The sequence below is a fragment of the Dryobates pubescens genome, chromosome 29 (genome assembly GCF_014839835.1).
Source record: "Dryobates pubescens isolate bDryPub1 chromosome 29, bDryPub1.pri, whole genome shotgun sequence".
Lineage (NCBI taxonomy): Eukaryota > Metazoa > Chordata > Aves > Piciformes > Picidae > Dryobates > Dryobates pubescens.
In genome coordinates, this window is record NC_071640.1 from 5492193 (window position 1) to 5509071 (window position 16879).

General features: G+C 38.5%; 1 protein-coding gene across 3 annotated transcripts in view; it reads right to left on the reverse strand.

Moving 5' to 3' along the window:
- The window catches only part of DENND1A (DENN domain containing 1A), a 198403-nt gene that overhangs the window by 165219 nt on the left and 16305 nt on the right, over positions 1-16879 (reverse strand). The window lies entirely within an intron of this gene.

Here is a 16879-nt window from a genome sequence, read left to right on the forward strand (position 1 = left end):
TCAGAATAAAGCGTAGCACATGGAAAAATCAACTGGTATCCTATGCAGTGCTCTCAGCTGGGTTTGCTTGTGTGACACTTGGCTCCCTGGCTACACCATATCCACAGATGCTGATCATTCCATAGGGAGTGACATTGCACACACAACCTTTACCGCTGAATTGCTGCTATGCTGCACTGTAGCTAAGGCTTGAAGGAAAGAGAGTTGTTTTTATGGCACGTGCACCGTGTACTGTTACTTCGGAGTGGTTCCACCCTAGATTTCTCACTGGCAAAGTTTCCTTTAGCAGTAGATCAGCTGACTGGTGACTCAACTGTTATCAGAGGCAAACTTTTTATTAAAGTATATTCTTTATACATTAGAAACACAGAAAGACTACACATTAACAAACTTTTTAAGAGTAATCTTTTCCAGACAATCAGATGTTTGGTTTTACCATTTCACCCTTACACAGAATTATATACACAATATATCAAATTTCACATAAGCATATAAGCCAACCCTTCTACATTAATACAACCAAGCAGAAATACAAAGCAAGGGACCACCTTTTAAAGCCTTAGTTTGAAAATTCTTAACTCTTAAGCAGGTAAGTGTGCTAAGATAGGTGTCCAAACCTGTAAACAAACACCAACAGCTGAAGTGGCACAAACAGTCCTTTACCATCATAGAATGATTTGGCTTCAAGAGGACTTTAAAAGCTCATCTAGTTCTAACCCCTCTGCAATGGGCAGAGTGAACGGTTCTGCAGAGGAGTCAGAGCAATTCCAAGCACAAAGAGAAGCTGGAGGAGCAGCAGCTGAAGTAGCTCTGCAGAGAAGAACTTGTGGGGTACTGAAGGATAAGAAACTAGACACAAGCCATCAATGTGTGCATGCAGCCAGAAGCCAAACGTATCCTGGGTTGCATCAAAAGTGGCACAGCCAGGAGGTCAAGGGAGGGAATGCTGCCCTTCTGTTCCACTCTTCTCAGATCTCAGCTGGAGTACTGTGTCCAACATAAGGACATGGACCTGCTTGAGCAGGTCCAGAGAAGGGCCTCAGTACTTAATGGAGGCCTACAGAAGAGATGGGAAGAGAATCTTTATCAGATCATGTAGAGATAGGACAAGGGGGAATGGTTTTAAACTGAAAGAGGGTAGATGTACATTAGATGTAAGGAAGAAGTTCTTCACTATGAGGGCAGTATAAACATCTACACCCCAAACATTTGTATTACTCAGCATGGCCAGGCTCTTAACTGAAAGGACAATCACATGGTACCCAATAATCACAATGGACATAATATCCAAATTATCCTGAACAAATTGAGGAATACAGGAGGGTAGCTCAGCCAAGCATTCAGGATTCAGCTTTAATCAGCACCACTGGTATCAGTAAAATTTGCTTCAGCACTCATGTGAAATACTTGGTAATGACATGAACATAACTGACTGTCAGCTCTGCCTGTAAAACTGAAATAACTTGAAAACTTCAAACACTTTCACTAACAGTAATTTGTTATGCACACAGTATGCAAACAGAATTAGATGCAGCTCCATTGTATCTCCAGACAATAAGAAACCTCTTTGTAACTCAAAACACAGTAAATTCTGTTATTCTGGGTACTTAAGACACTCTCTAATGAAATGATGCTTAAATATTTTTCTATTTTAATACTCCATAGACAATATACACCTAAAACACTTTTTTCAAGTTCAGGAGAGTGGAATCTATTCGCTGGCATCAGAACAAGGGAAGAAACAGACTAAAATCTTAACCAACATAGTTAAAGTACAGAGCTTGAAGATTTCCAGTGCATGAACCATCTATGAAGTCACAAAGCATTTAAAGCTCATCTAGAGTCCGCAAAAGGGGATATTGCAAAACAACAACTACAGTGAAAGGCAACAATAGAGAGAAAAACAAGTCACAGGAGTTACGGAGCTGCTCTGGAAACTCAACTCACAAATCCTAAAACAGGAACTCATGTTGTGTTACAGGTTGAACTTGTATGTTGATGGGAACTTAATATCTCCTCTCTATCTTTCAGTTCAGCTGATCTTCAGTCAGGTTTAAAAAGCTTCAAATGGCATGCCATAGGATTCATGAGGAACCTTAGTGAAGTCAGAGCGGGTTCACTTACCAACATGACACCCATCATTCCAAGCCCCCTTCCCATTTGTTCCATAAAAAGCAGTTGCTGCCCATAAAATCTGGGTTAGCTTAAGACCTGGAGATCCATAAGCCCTCATCACTCCCAACAGACACCCTGTTCTAGGGAGCACCAGTTAGGAAAAAGACATGAAACAAATCACATAGTTACTTCTGAAGCAGTTCCAATTATTTAAAGAGCTGCTTTTGAGGGAAATACTGAATAAATTCTCATATGAACAAGGTGTGAGATTTTTGTAACTGAACTTATTTTTTTCCCCAAAAATAAGTAAGAAAAGGCAATGCTATTTCTTAATGAGAGAAGAGCAGAATTTTCTGCACTATCATAGCAGCATTTTGATTCCTTCCCATGCATTTGTAGGCTATCAACAACTGGATAGTACATACCATTGATTCCATACTAGGTGAATACAGTTTTCATTGCCAAGATATTAAGCAGAGATTCTACTTCACATCTGTGCATATTATGTAGAGCATTGTATCAATAACTCAACCACATTCCATCTATCATTGTTAGAATTTTAGTAAACATGTGAATGCTTCCAAGTTCTAAAACCTATTACTGCCTCTCATTACAAAATCTTGTTCAACAAAAAGCCAAATACAGAAGTATATTGAAATTAGCTGTGAACTGTATAATCCCATTGTTCAATTTCATGGCATTTAAGACACTACCTTCCCCTCCTCACAAGTCTAGATGTTAATCCATGCTGTAACCTGATTTAATTTTCCAGATGACAGGATGGGAACATGCCACAATGGCATATTAGTGTAACTATGCTGCTCTTTTACTCTCAACTTTTCTTACATCATAAAACAGAGAGTTTTGCTTGAAAAAAAGAGACATGCTTAATTACTTCTAAAAATAGCACAGCTCACACCAATCTGTAGTTAAAGTGTATGGAAATTATAAAACCAGGGAAGTTCCTCAAAAAATTATCAGCAAATACTTGCCAGAGTTAACCACACAAATACATAAGCATCTGTTTCTCCTGGATTTAAAAAAAAACACCAACAAACCCAGCCAATTTAACCCATACTGGCTATATTCAGTATACAATTCCCAAATAGAAAGAACGCAGTGAAAATTACTTCACTTTCCCCCCTTAACTAAATTATTTAGCTCATTCACTTCATTAAGGTCTTTATTGATGAAATCCTTAGAAGTTAAACAGAATTCCATTCAGAGCAACTTTAATTTCAACTCACTACACATTGTAGTGCTTATGCAGCAGAACTAAGAAGTTAGGTGAACTTCCCTTCAAACCTCTGCAAACTCCTTGATGTCCTGTATTCAGTATAGTCCAAACTTCTGCTTGACCCTAAACTGCTGCACTTTGCATGAAGGTAAGATCTCAGTGTGGGGGAAGAGATCCGGGGGGAGGGGGAGGAAGGGGGCAATGGGGGCAAGAAAATGTAGGAGAGAAGAAAACAAACCTACATACAGAGACAAGAAACCCCACAATGGATGAAGAATAAAAACTACAATTTTCAGGATGTGAAGCTTTAAGATTTCCATCTTTGTAAAATGTTCCTTATTCTGAAAGTGTGTAAATCAGGAAACAACCAAGATGCAGAAGAGAATGCTGTAAGGATGGCAAACAAACTGTATCTGAAAAAACCCAAAACATAAAACCCTTGCCAGCGCCACAACACATGCAACTGGAGTTACCCCAAGACAGCACACACAGCGGGTTCAATCGTCAAAAATAAAACCCACATGAGAATAGTATGCAATGAAACTGTTCACCCAGCAGATCACATTGCAAACAAATATTCCATTTCAAGGCTACAGTCCACATCTCTGTGAAAAGTTCAGCGTATGTCAGTGACCACTGCCTGTTGTTTTCATGAGCAATGTACAATTGCCCTTGAGTGATCAGCAAATCCCAGGTATATCAGCTGCTGTTCCAACAAGTCCACTGACATTAGTGCCATAATAACCAGACTTGTAAGTTTGTTTCTCTCTCTAAAAGGAACACTTGCAAGCACCAAAAAACCTTACTAGCAACATGAAAATGCTTTTCACAACAGTGTTATCTAGAAACAGAAGAAGGTTTGCACCTCGCACAGAAAACATTGTTCAGAGTTCAGTAAAACGCGTCCAGAAGGGGGAAAGCAAAGGCAACATAAAATATGCAACACAGAAAAGGAGAAAACCAGAACAGAGTAAGCAAATCACCATGATTGTTTTTATATTAACACATCAAGAGCAAAATGGGCAGCAAGGAGCAAAACTTTGCTAAGTAATGTTCAGCAGTTTATCTTTTTTTTTTTTTAATACTTTCCAAATAAACCAGGTTAATCTGCAAGTTCCTAGCTGATTTTTCCTTAAAGCTCTACACATCTCTCCAGAACAAAGAGACATGGAGAAATAACAACCCTAATGATACAAGAACTGACAAAAGCTTTCCAAGGAGCCCTCATGTGCCAGTACACCTAAGGTGGATGGGTTTCTGACATCTGTTTTCCAGTGCATGCCTTAGTCCATCAGCAACTTTATTCATTATAAATTCTAAATACAGGACTTTCACTGTTTCTAGTACCCAAACCAACTTTCCATCTAAAGAGGTCATGGCTAAATTCTGTTTACACTTCTCTTAAATAACTAAAATACAATAAATGCAAAGTAGAAACAGTATTCCCCTACTGGATACAAAGACAGGAAAAACATTCAGTGCCTTTTACGGAAAGAAGAGGATACATTAGTTTCCTCTTAGCAACTCCTGATCAGTTATTTGGTGTCATGTTAAGTTGTTGAACTCTCCAGGTTGCCACTTAAAAGGTATCTAGCACCACACAGACATTTTGCTATAGACAAGTAGAACAATTAAGAATGACATTTCCATTACCCTCTGGCACAGTTACAACTTTGAATGAACCTATTCTTTTGTTTCAGTATGTATTGGTTTAAGCTAACTGACCCCTCTAGAAGGGATGACGCACAGGGGATGGGGGGGGACCCCCCCTTCAGTAGCACAGAGCAACAGAGCAAGCTGGATCGTATATTCTATGCCATGCTCACTGTATGACAAGAAAGGGGTTGCCCAGGGTTTGTGGGACTTGTAATATATTCTACAGTTCATAAAGTTTCTTGTTTCAGTTTTTTCGTGTCTTTTCCCCAGTTTCCAGGCTGGAGTTTGTTCCTTTTGTTCCGATTTTGGTTTGCACACAGCAGTGGCGGTTTTCACTTTTTTTTCCTGCTACTTACACTGGTACCTTTCCTCCTGGCTTTTTGTCTTCCCTTTGAGTAATCTGGTATCCCTGCAACAGAGTAGTAAATTGTCCTTATCTCAACTGGCATTTCATCTTTCCCTGCTCCTTTCCTCCTTGCCCACCTACAGGGGAGAGGAGTAGGGGGAAGGAGAAAACCCCTCTATTGTGACTGGACTGCCACGACTCAGCTGGCAACTGAGCTAAAACCAGGACAAAATAGCATGTGAAAAGCTACATAAACAGATGAAGGAGAATTTTAAGAAATAATTACAAAAGGCCAAGCACAAAGGCCCACACCACTGAAGTTAGCTCTGATCTAAATGTTAATGCAAACATCACCAGAAAACATGAAGAGCTGGTTCAGTTTGTATTTCACTTCAAATCTCCTCTATAGCATGAAGTCAGGCATCTCCTCCTGAGGAACAAGATCAGCTCTTCCCTTCAACAGCATTAAATTGTAATAGAACCAGATCAAGAAGTAATGGATTGGAGAAAATTCATGTGTCAGAGTCAAGACCTGACAAATGGTCAGTAAGAAGATATTGGAAAAGTTATGCACCAGACTAGTCAGATCCTTGTGTAAGGTAACAAGTTCCATTTTCAAGTGCTCTTACTTACTCTGGGAGTCCCATAAAGAATGTTCCAGGTTTGATCAAAATTTTACCAATTCTTTTAATGGCAGCTGTCAAACAGTTCTGTTGCAGAGTGTTTAATGTATGAAATATAATTGGGGGATTCTCTATTAAATGCTTGACTTCTTTTATTTCATCCATACCAACAAATCAGTTTTAAAAAGTCCAATGTACAACAATACAAATTAATTTATCTTCTAATAACATTCTAAACTGTGAGAATAAGGAGACACTGGAAAGCATAAGATGTCTTCAGTTATCAGAAAATTCAGAATTATTTCTTTACAAAGAAGAGTAGAAAACTTTCAGTTCAGATTAAATTTTAAATTGATGATACAGATATGAGTAAAGCTAGAAGTATAAAAAAGGGATGCACAGGATAGAGATAAAGCTAAAATAACAGAGATCAAAAACAAGACAGAAAAAGTACTTATTTCAAGTCCTATTTGCTACATGTTTCTCCTGGCTTCATTTGAGATCTTCAGATCTTTTATATGCAATGGTTAATTGCTTTGGTGATACCTCAAGTCCACATTACAGCATGGCTGATGAATCTTTTGAGTTTGCTTTACTATGCACTTAAGAAGATATTTCTCTTCATAACCATCTGTTCTACAACCAACTCAGAAATTTACTATCACTGGAAATCTAAGACAAACTCCATGAGCTCTGTAAGGAGCAAATTTTGAATGGATTATGTTTTTAATTCTTTCTTTTCCCCTCTGGAAATTTAGTCAGCAAATCATACAGCAGCTAAAACTTGAAAAAAATTCTATTAGGTAACATCCTACTCCAACAGTCAAGAAATCCACAAAGCCTGGCTTACAAAATTAAGTATGAAGTGTTTCGAAACATTTCACAGGCTGCCTGTAATAACTACACTAAAGAGTTTAAAAGCAGAGGTTGATACTTTAAGTAGGCTTTTTGGGGGGTTAATAATTTTTTTTAAATTATTTGTGTTTGATCAGTGTATTTTTTTCTCGTAACCTTTTCACCACTCTATAAATTTAATAGAGAGATGTTTCAAGTGCTCAGGCCATGAATACTGAATTTGTTTCTCTCCTGCCTCTTTGTATTTATATTCTGAGACAGCAGAGTTGCCTGGTGACAGCCTCTTCAACAGCGGCTGGCAAGCCCTCCTTGTCCTGAAAATATGAAAAAAGCAGTTAACTAATATTTCATGCCATGACTTAAACGTGACAGTCTGGAAGTGCCAATATCACACAGGCTAGGATTTACAAGACAAATTTTTTCTTATGTCTCAGAAGCAATAAAGGAAAAAAAATAAACAGACCTTAATCACATGTAGCTAGCATGCAGTCAAAATTAACCCAGAGTTAGTGCATCACCTAGAACTTAACAATACCAGACACCACCAGTGATTGTGTACATCTGCCAATTTAACTTGCTTTTCCAGAATGCAAGTTCTCAGGTTACACAAGATAAGAGCAAAGCAATTGGAATTTGGACATTTCTACAAGAAACAGTCTTTAATATTTACAAGACACGAAGTCCAGCTTGCTTATGTATGCCTATCTACTTTCCCAAGATTGCTGCTTTTGTTGAAGGTTCAAGCACATGTAGGCTACAACATTTTCTCTAAGCTAGCTTTTTACAGCAAAAATAAAAGTTTTGATAAAATTAGAGTTTATAGCCAACTTAACCAATACCTCTTATTGTCATATTATAGGAATCTTAACTCAAAAAAACTCTGATTCAGTTAAGAGAAATTTCACATAGCACCACATTTTCCACTTTCCTCTGTGAAACAGACAATTTTTAACTGTTTGTTGTTTTGAAGAAAGCCAGGGATAACATTTTAATGTCATACTACTTTTTAGAAATGTTATATTACAAGGAATTCATGTAAAACCACAATGTGGCCATGGCAATCAACTACATTACAAAACCTAAAGGAATTGCTAATGAAAACAAATAATATTTTCCAACATACTGCCAGGCTTTTCATTGCTTTTGAGTTTTATAAACATTTCCCCAACTGCTTTATTTTCACCACTTTTGGGGGTATAGTTGTAATGATATTATGGCCATTTCCCTATGCTAATAACCTGTATTTTCCACGCATTACAGAACACATGACAATCATCTAGCTTTTTCTTTATTTCTTTCTAAAATTCAGCAACCATCATGAGGTCAGATGCAAGTATATTACACAAATACACACAGGTACTGTAGAAACACACTCACTGTTATATGGACTGTTTCATTTCAGGTTTAACCTGAAGTGACTCAAAAAGCACTTGGATAAAAGTGTTCAAGTGAACCATAAGTTCATGAAGTGATGTACTAAAAAGAAAAAACCCAACCCTGCTCTTCAGCAACTGTATAATTGCCTGAACTACACAGAGAATACCTCCTTTGTTAAACATGCAACAGTGAATACTGATTTCTAAGCCTCAAGCTATGTAACTTTATAATGTTTAAAACTCTGACCTTACTTTCATACTTTCAATATTGATAGTCTCAAACTGTTTTCAGTTTCAAAGTTATCATCTGTTACTTTTAGTAGAGTACCACCAGCTCCCAATGACACGGCTCTGTGCTACTGATCTGCCCAAATATCATCTCTTAAGGGAATGCCCCTGCACAGCAATACAAGATTTTTATATAAAACAAGCTCCTCAGAAAAATTTTGGGGGTTGCTTGCTTCAAATTTTCTATTGTTGCATCTCTCTTCATTTCAGGATGCTTTAATTATTCAAATGGCATTGAAACAGAAAGCAGTAGATTCTGTCAAAGATTAAATTGTGACAGAGCAAAGCAGTATTTCCATTCTTAAATTCCATTGCTTTCTTTAGTAGACATGCTAACAAATACTTTTGGAATGTAGAATAAAATATATCCCATCTATCACACAATAAATCTGATTCATAGGTTTCATTATCAGCAAAGGAAGCCCAACCTTGCTATCATTGTTGGGGAGACATTATTACAGAGATAGTACAATTATGGTTTCTACAGCATACACATGCTCAGAGCTCCATACTTAATGCATTTGCAACTACAGAAATCTGTGGTAGTAAACCATCCTGCCTGGCCAGCAGTTGTAATGGTCACCAACTCACTCCTAAGTTTTAAGACGTGCCAGATAATACATAAAATATAGCAATAATTATTTGGTTGATACAAATCGGAACTCAGCCTTGTACCCTTCACTACTCAATTTCACCTTTTTGTTTCAGTTTGAACTGTGTAACATGCCCATCTCAACTCATGAGTCACATTGGTGCTGCCCATTCCATCAAAATCATCAAGAGAATTTCTACAGGTCCGTAAGCTGGAAGCAAGTTAAAAGAAATAATCAGCAATTGGTTACACTGAGCCTAAGCTAAGGCTGCAGCATCACTTGTGAATGCCTACAGAATGAAGTATTACATGAGAGCAAAGTTAGTTAAAAAAAAAAAGGAAAGGCATTCAATATACCGTCCTGCAAAAAGTTTCTGTGGAGTTAGATGTGTTGATGGCAAAAGTTGAACTTCTTGAACTGTATTCAAAACCTAGTGGGGGTTGAGAGCTTCTAACACAGAAAATATCTCATGTAGCTAATGACCGTGAGATGAAAGAAAAAGAAAATCACTGTTCAGAATGACTTCTGTCTTTTGGAGTCAAGTTCATTAACTGGACAGCATCAAGCACCACAGGAGAATTGTGGGTATATTTACACTTGCAGTATTGAACTATTTCATACCTGCAATGCTTTCAACTACTATTACCCAAGTTCACTTTATGCCATGTGTGATGCTATAATAAAAAGGTTTCTGAGAAAGTAAATTCAGCAGATTGAAAGCAGGACCATCAGCTTGAAGAATAATTTGTTTTACATGAAGAGGAGCTTGCTGATAGTGCAACTAGACAGGAAATCTATCATCTCACTAAAAGAAAATTTCAAACATTTTTATTACTGCAGAAAAGGCAAGGGCATCAACAGGATTTTTAACTGCAAAACAGAAATGTGCTAGGAACATTTTAAAATATTTGATTCTTCCAAGATGTATGACAGCACATATCCTGCAATCAAGATGTTCCTCAGACAATGGTCTAGTCTAGTTCTGAGTAGGAACATTTCATAATGTTCCTACTCCTCCTCCTTGCCAAGACCAGCTCCAGTGTAGGTAAGTCCACACTGGGAGAGGGAATTGCGGCCAAAAGGAGCTCTTTTGGGAGCTCTTAAAGCTGGGAAAGCAGCACACCTCTGCTAAGGGCTGGCAGCTTGTGGCAGACTGCTCAAATGGTGTGGTGGAGCCAGCACCCCAGGCAGCACAGCTAAACAAGGTGGAAACAACCACACCCAAGGAGAAGCCACAGGGAGAGCAGTGAGGTGTCACTCCCTGCCAAGCACAGAGGTTATCTCTGTTGATTGTAACTGGTCACTGCCTAGAATATGACCCAGCATGGCAACCACGTGGGTAAAAGCCACTGCCAGGAGGAATGCAGGGACCCAGACTGAGTTCCCTCACAAACAAGCAGCTGCCCAAGTGTCCAGTTGAAGGGAGTGTCTCAGCCTGGCACTGGTACCAGAGGACAGTAGAGAAGATGCCTGTGTTAGGCATGAGCACGTCAATGGACTCCTCAGCCAGGTGGGAGAGCTAGAAGAGAACTGGAAAGGTTAAGGAGTATCAGGGAGTGTGAGAGAGAAATGGACTGGTGGAGTCGCAGCCTGAAGCAAAGGCAGCAGACGAAGGCTCGGGTTCATCGCAAAGCAGAGGATCCCCTCCCCTCCTGCCACCAGGCAATAGAAGATGACTAGAAGATGGGGGGAGTGGAAACAGGTCCCTGCTCAGGGAAGCAGGTGAATCTCCTCCCAGCCTCCCTCCAGCTGGCAGCTGGTCATGAGCAGTGTCCCCCAGGACTCAGAACTGGGGCCAGTTCTGTTTAATATCTTTATTAATGATTTGGATCACGGGATCAAAGGCACCAGTGGCAACATTGCAGATAACACTAAACTGAACAAGAGCATTGATCTGCTCAAGAGTAGGAAGGTACTGCGGAGAGATCTGGACAAGTTAAATCGAGTTGAGGTCAACAGAGTGAGGATTAACAAGACCAAGAACATGGTCCTGCACTTTGGTCACAACCCCAAGCAACACTCCAGGCTTGGGGAAGAGTGGTTGGAAAGAAAAAACTTCTTTACTGAAAGAGTGGTGATGTGTTGGAGGTGGTGGAGTCATCACCCCTGGAGGTGTTCAAGAAATGTGTACATATGGCACTTCAGGATATAGTCTAGTGGTCATCATAGATGGGTTATAGTTCAACTTGATGACCTAAAAGGTCTTTTCCAACCTTCATGATTCGAGGATAATCATGTTATACTAATTAAATAGCCAGTCCTGGAACCCATCCCCTTTCTTTTCCTTGCCCAGTTTTATTACACAACAAACTCCCAACTACACTTAGAGACTTTTTCTAGAGCTCTGCCAATTCTTTCCAATCTGTCCACCCTTAGCAGCAGATTTGCAGAATTTTTTTCCCTTCACTACCAACCCCAGAGGTAATGAAAAAATGCAGCTTGAACCCACTTGCACAGTTGTTCTCCACAGGTTGATCCACAAGGTGCCAAAGTGCAGATCACCATCAACCGTTATTGTGCTGACATGCAAGGCCTTTGAGGATGACCAAAGAAACAAGGCCCACTGGCAGCACAGATACATTCTCCAATATCTGCACATCATCACTGATTTGCAAGAACACCTAATACAGCACAGACAGGAGAGAAACCTGTGTCCTATAGACAATAAGTCCGCAGAAGCAACTTCTGGGAAAAAAAAAGAAAGTTGAAGGAGTAGAACATTCAGAGAGACATTCTTCCCATAGTGCTCCATAGAAACATCAGTGAGAGCTTGAGCTTCACTTGCATTATTGCACACAATCACATGCTTAGCACTGATAAGCATCATGATGAGAAGCAGTTTTCAAAAAAAAACCCAAAAACTGTAAAATTAGAAGTAAGCTCAAGAGCTGCAGCAGCTTTTATCACAGAGAAGCACACCCTTGAGGAGTGCATATTCTTCTCTCTTTATCCCGTGCCACATCTAACTGGATTTCTAATTCTGCTCCCTAGCTGTTTTTTCCAGTTCTGAAATCACACCACTTTGTAATCTAACCAGGAGGACTACAAAGTATCCAGAGGTCATTTCTAAAACTCTCCTTCCTGTTAAACTCGTATTTGCTCTACATCAAGTCACCCGGTTTGGAGTACAGAAACAAACAGCACTTACAGTAATTTACTTATAAGAGCATATATGTTAAATTTTTTTACCACCAAAGATTAAATTAGAAGTTACACACACAAACACAACTCCTTTTAAAAAGGCTCAAAACAGTGTATTTACATCTGCAAGTACTCACTTTATTACTACAACCTTTATAACAGAGCTTAGGTTTGCTTCAAACAAAACAGGGTTCTCAGCGATAGAAGCACAAGAAAAAGCCCTGCATACAGTTAGTCTACAAAGAATTAACTGGATTAATTAGCAAGGGATTTGAGAAGCAGCTTGGAGCTAGAAAACCAAAACACTAAATTGTTTAAATACTTTGGCAATGGATCAAGGTTTCTAGGCAGCCCTATGTTCCATTCTCTCCTCTTTTTTTTCCTTTTGCTCGGTGTTCTAACACATTTAACCTGACGAGGTACTTTTTCATGAGATATGAATGACACTGTCAAAATACCAAAAAAGATGTGAATTAAAAAATACCACAAGCTGTTAGCAATTCTGCCAACGTGTACGAGCCCAGGCAACATTAATTAAAAATCAATAGTTTAGGACATAAATAGCTCTTATCTCTGTTATAGTATATCTCAAACATAACTCCTTATTAAAGAGAAGGAAAGAAAAAAAAGGCAATGTCTTTGCTATTATACTGACTGAATTGACCACAACAAAGCAAAAGAAATAAGGCAAAAACACCGAGCACGGAAACACATATGAGAAAGGGAGGACAGGCATATGAATGATTGGAATGTTTCAACCTTGCACTATCATTAACACATAACTGGCTGGAAATAGCCAAGCGGAGAATACTTGCAGAATAAGTTACCAGGAAGAACACTTCAGGTTTTCAGTGCTAATACGATGCTATAGAAAATCCTGCATGCCAAGGAAATAATGTGCACATCTTTCTGTCAGCTAGAGCTTATTAACCAGGATTTTGATTATGTATCTCAACTAAAGATTAAGTTACTGTGAATTCTTCAGTAATTACAAAATAAAGGTAAGAAAGAGGTAGAAAATTGCATTTGACTTTTTTCTTCTTTAGTGAAAAAAATCTTCAAACCAAAACTACATTAGAAGGCATCAAAGCTAAAAGATTTAAGCTAAACTGGGAACTTAAACCAGGACTTTAAATAGACGTTTTCAACCTTACAGGGTGCCAAACATCTCAAAGACTTAAGCCCATTTTCTAACAAGAGATCATCTAAGGCACACCAAAGCAGATGCACAGTTTGGATCTGCCATAATTCTGGGGCAATCATAACTATGTAGATCTTTGAATGGTTTCCACAGAAAATGCATTAATATATATATAAAAAGAATATGCAAGAATGATGCTGAAATAGAAAGGTTAAGTTCAGTTTTCCTTTTGTTTAATGCCTCTTGCATTATTCAATTATTTATTAACAATGGGTATACCAAATACTTCCATCAGGACACAGTAGACTAAATGAAGGACGAAGAAGTCAACCAGGCACTATTTAGCAAAAAATGTATTTATTTGAGTTCAAAATAAAAGGGAACATTTCACTTAGCCAAGAGCTATGTGTACATATGCCAAGACACTAAAACACTATGCAAATTTCAATGGAAAAGCAGATCATACAATTGTAGCACCCTTTAGGTGGAATTCTCAGGACAGAAAGGATTATTTTGAGAAGCAAGATTTCAAATCTGAGCTCTCAAGAACATCTTGAAGCAGATGTTCCACTCAAGTACAGAACATAGATCTACCAAAGAACACCACCATCACACTTGGGATAACACTAAAGTGAACAGCCAGGCATTCAGGACCTAAGAGTCTGGAACATACGAGGCCAAGTAAGAGCCACATCTATAGGAATAATCAGAGATTATTTAAAACTCACTTCTATTATGGCAGAGTTGTCATGAACTACTAACCATTAAGATTCTAAGTGATTGTATTTCAACACGACAACTAGAGTTTTGAGTCCTACCTCATAGCTGAACTTTGGGATATTCCTACATCTTCCCATCCCATTGCCATAATCCCACCTTCCAAAGTTTAGTTTATCAATTAGAGTGTAGTGCAAGAAAAATCAAGGGTTCTATTCACAGGCACCAAACCTTAATTTTTAGTAGGAAAGGTACATTATAACATAGAATTGCTGCTAACAGTGTTCCCCCAATAATATTTTATGTCATCGTCGTAAAATGCAAATTATCCCTTTACTAACATTTCAATCATCTTCTTGACTGATGGGTCCAAGAAAGTAAAACAATTCAGAAGCCTTGTTACATCACCTGTCTCCATTTTATTTTATCACTATAAACAGGACTGGTAGGATGCAGAAGTAATTTGTAAACTCTCTACATTTTCTTCTACAAAGATGAAGATACCCCCTAATATGTTCCATCTATGTTAAATCTTAACTAAAAATACTTATACTACATATATAGCAAAAATGGAAGATATTTCTCATATTTTGGGGATTACTTTTAGCATTCTAACACTGTTTATAATACTGGTGAAAATACTGCCACCAATAAAGAAACAAACATTAAAAAGGTGTCCTTTAAGCTTCCCTTTAAGGCATCTAGCGTAATTGTATAATTTGCTCTGGACATCATTAAAATGTAAAGTTAATGAGGATTCAGCTGAAAACAGAAGAAATGTAACCTATTTTCAGGCAAAACTTCTAACACTGCAATCAGAGGGAAAACCTCTTTGATGTCTCTTTGTCTCTTCTCATTAATTTTCTTTTGGTTTAAAAAAAAAAGAAACACAAAGGCTGTTTAAACTAAAAAATGCATAGAAGTTTAAACATGGTAATTATAGTCAAGCTGCAATGAGGTCATTAGGCTTTTAAAACTTTGAGATAAACAAAATTGAAATGTATGACTATTTTAAAAACATGTCAATACTCAATTTTAATTGTCCATGTGATTGACACCCACTGTATTCTAAGGATTTAGCCTAAATTTTCAGAAGTGCTTCAAGATGACTAGGTGAAGGACCTAATCCCATATCCAGGGTAAAGCAAAACAATCAAGAAATACATCAAAATGAAAAACACTGTAATTACTGCATTATTGAATACCATACTTGGTATTTTAAGTGCAACAAGGGATGCTTTTTGCAATTCCCATGCAAGAGAGGTGGCAAATTGTGAGATTCCGCTACTTTTTACCCCCACACTTCATTAAAGAATAAAATATACAGAATTAACCAGGTTGGAAAAGACCTTTGAGATCAAGTCCAACCTATCACCCAATACCATCTAATCAACTAAACCATGGCACCAAGTGCCTCATCCAGTCTTATTTTAAACAATTCCAGTGATGGTGACTCCACCACCTCCCTGGGCAGCCCATTCCAGTGGCCAATCTCTCTTTCTGTGAAGAATTTCTTCCTAATATTGAGCCTGAACCTCCCCTGGTGCAGCTTAAGACTGTGTCCTCTTGTTCTGTCACAGGTTGCCTGGGAGGAGAGACCAATTCCCACCCAGCTACAACCTCCCTTCAGGTAATTGTAGACAGCAATAAGGTCTCCTCTGAGCCTCCTCCAAGCTAAACAACCCCAGCTCCCTCAGCTGTTCCTCATAGGGCTTCTGCTCCAAACCCCTCACCAGCTTTGTCACCCTTCCATGGGCATATTCAAGCAACTCAACATCTTTCTTAATCTGAAGGGCCCAAAACTGGACACAGCACTCAAGGTGTGGCCTAACCAGTGCTGAGTATAGGGCAGAATAACTTCCCTGCTCCTGCTGGCCGTACTATTCCTGATACTGGCCACGATGCCATTGGCCTTCTTGGCCACCTGGACACACTGCTGGCTCATGTTCAGCCTAATATCAACCAGTATCCCCAGGTCCCTCTCTGCCTGGCTGCTCTCCAGCCACTCTGACCCCAGTCTGTAGCGCTGCATGGGGTTGTTGCGGTCAATCTGTAGAACCTGGCACTTCGACGTGTTAAATCTCATGCCATTGGACTGCCCATCTGTCCAGCCTGTCAAGGTCCCTCTGCAGAGCCCTCCCACTCTCTAATAGATCAACACCTGCTCCCATCTTGATGTCATCTGCAAATTTACAGATGATGGACTCAATCCCCTCATCCAGATCATCAATAAAGATATTGAACAAGTTAAATAATTCTATTTACTCATTACAGCTATTTTTGTTTATGAATACTGTCAAGGCACATACCAAGCTATATACTTCTGGTTTAACATCCCAATTCTTTCCAGTAGACAGTATCTTTAAGAGATATTTAATTACATAGTACTGACAGAATCTACAGTATACTGCAGTGCTATGTAGTTTTAGTGAATAATTTACAAGTAAATTTTATTAAAACAATTTTTAACACTACTGTGTAGGAAAAGATGACAGATCACCACAAACACAAAGGATTTAAGCCATTAAGTAAAAGGAGCAAATATACAGGATAAATGTAACATTACCTTTAGTGTAGAAGGACTTAAATCACAATGAAGCAAAATAAACACATCTACAACATTTTTCCACGTACAAATTTTACCTCTTAGTAAAATAGGATGAGATCAATATATTAGCCTGTGGTAATGCTAAGTAAACATCTACTGCATTTGTGGACCTAGGTTATAGCTTTGAATAGGGTAAATAATTCTCTACTAGTCTTTTTAAGATGTTTGATAAAATCCATATTT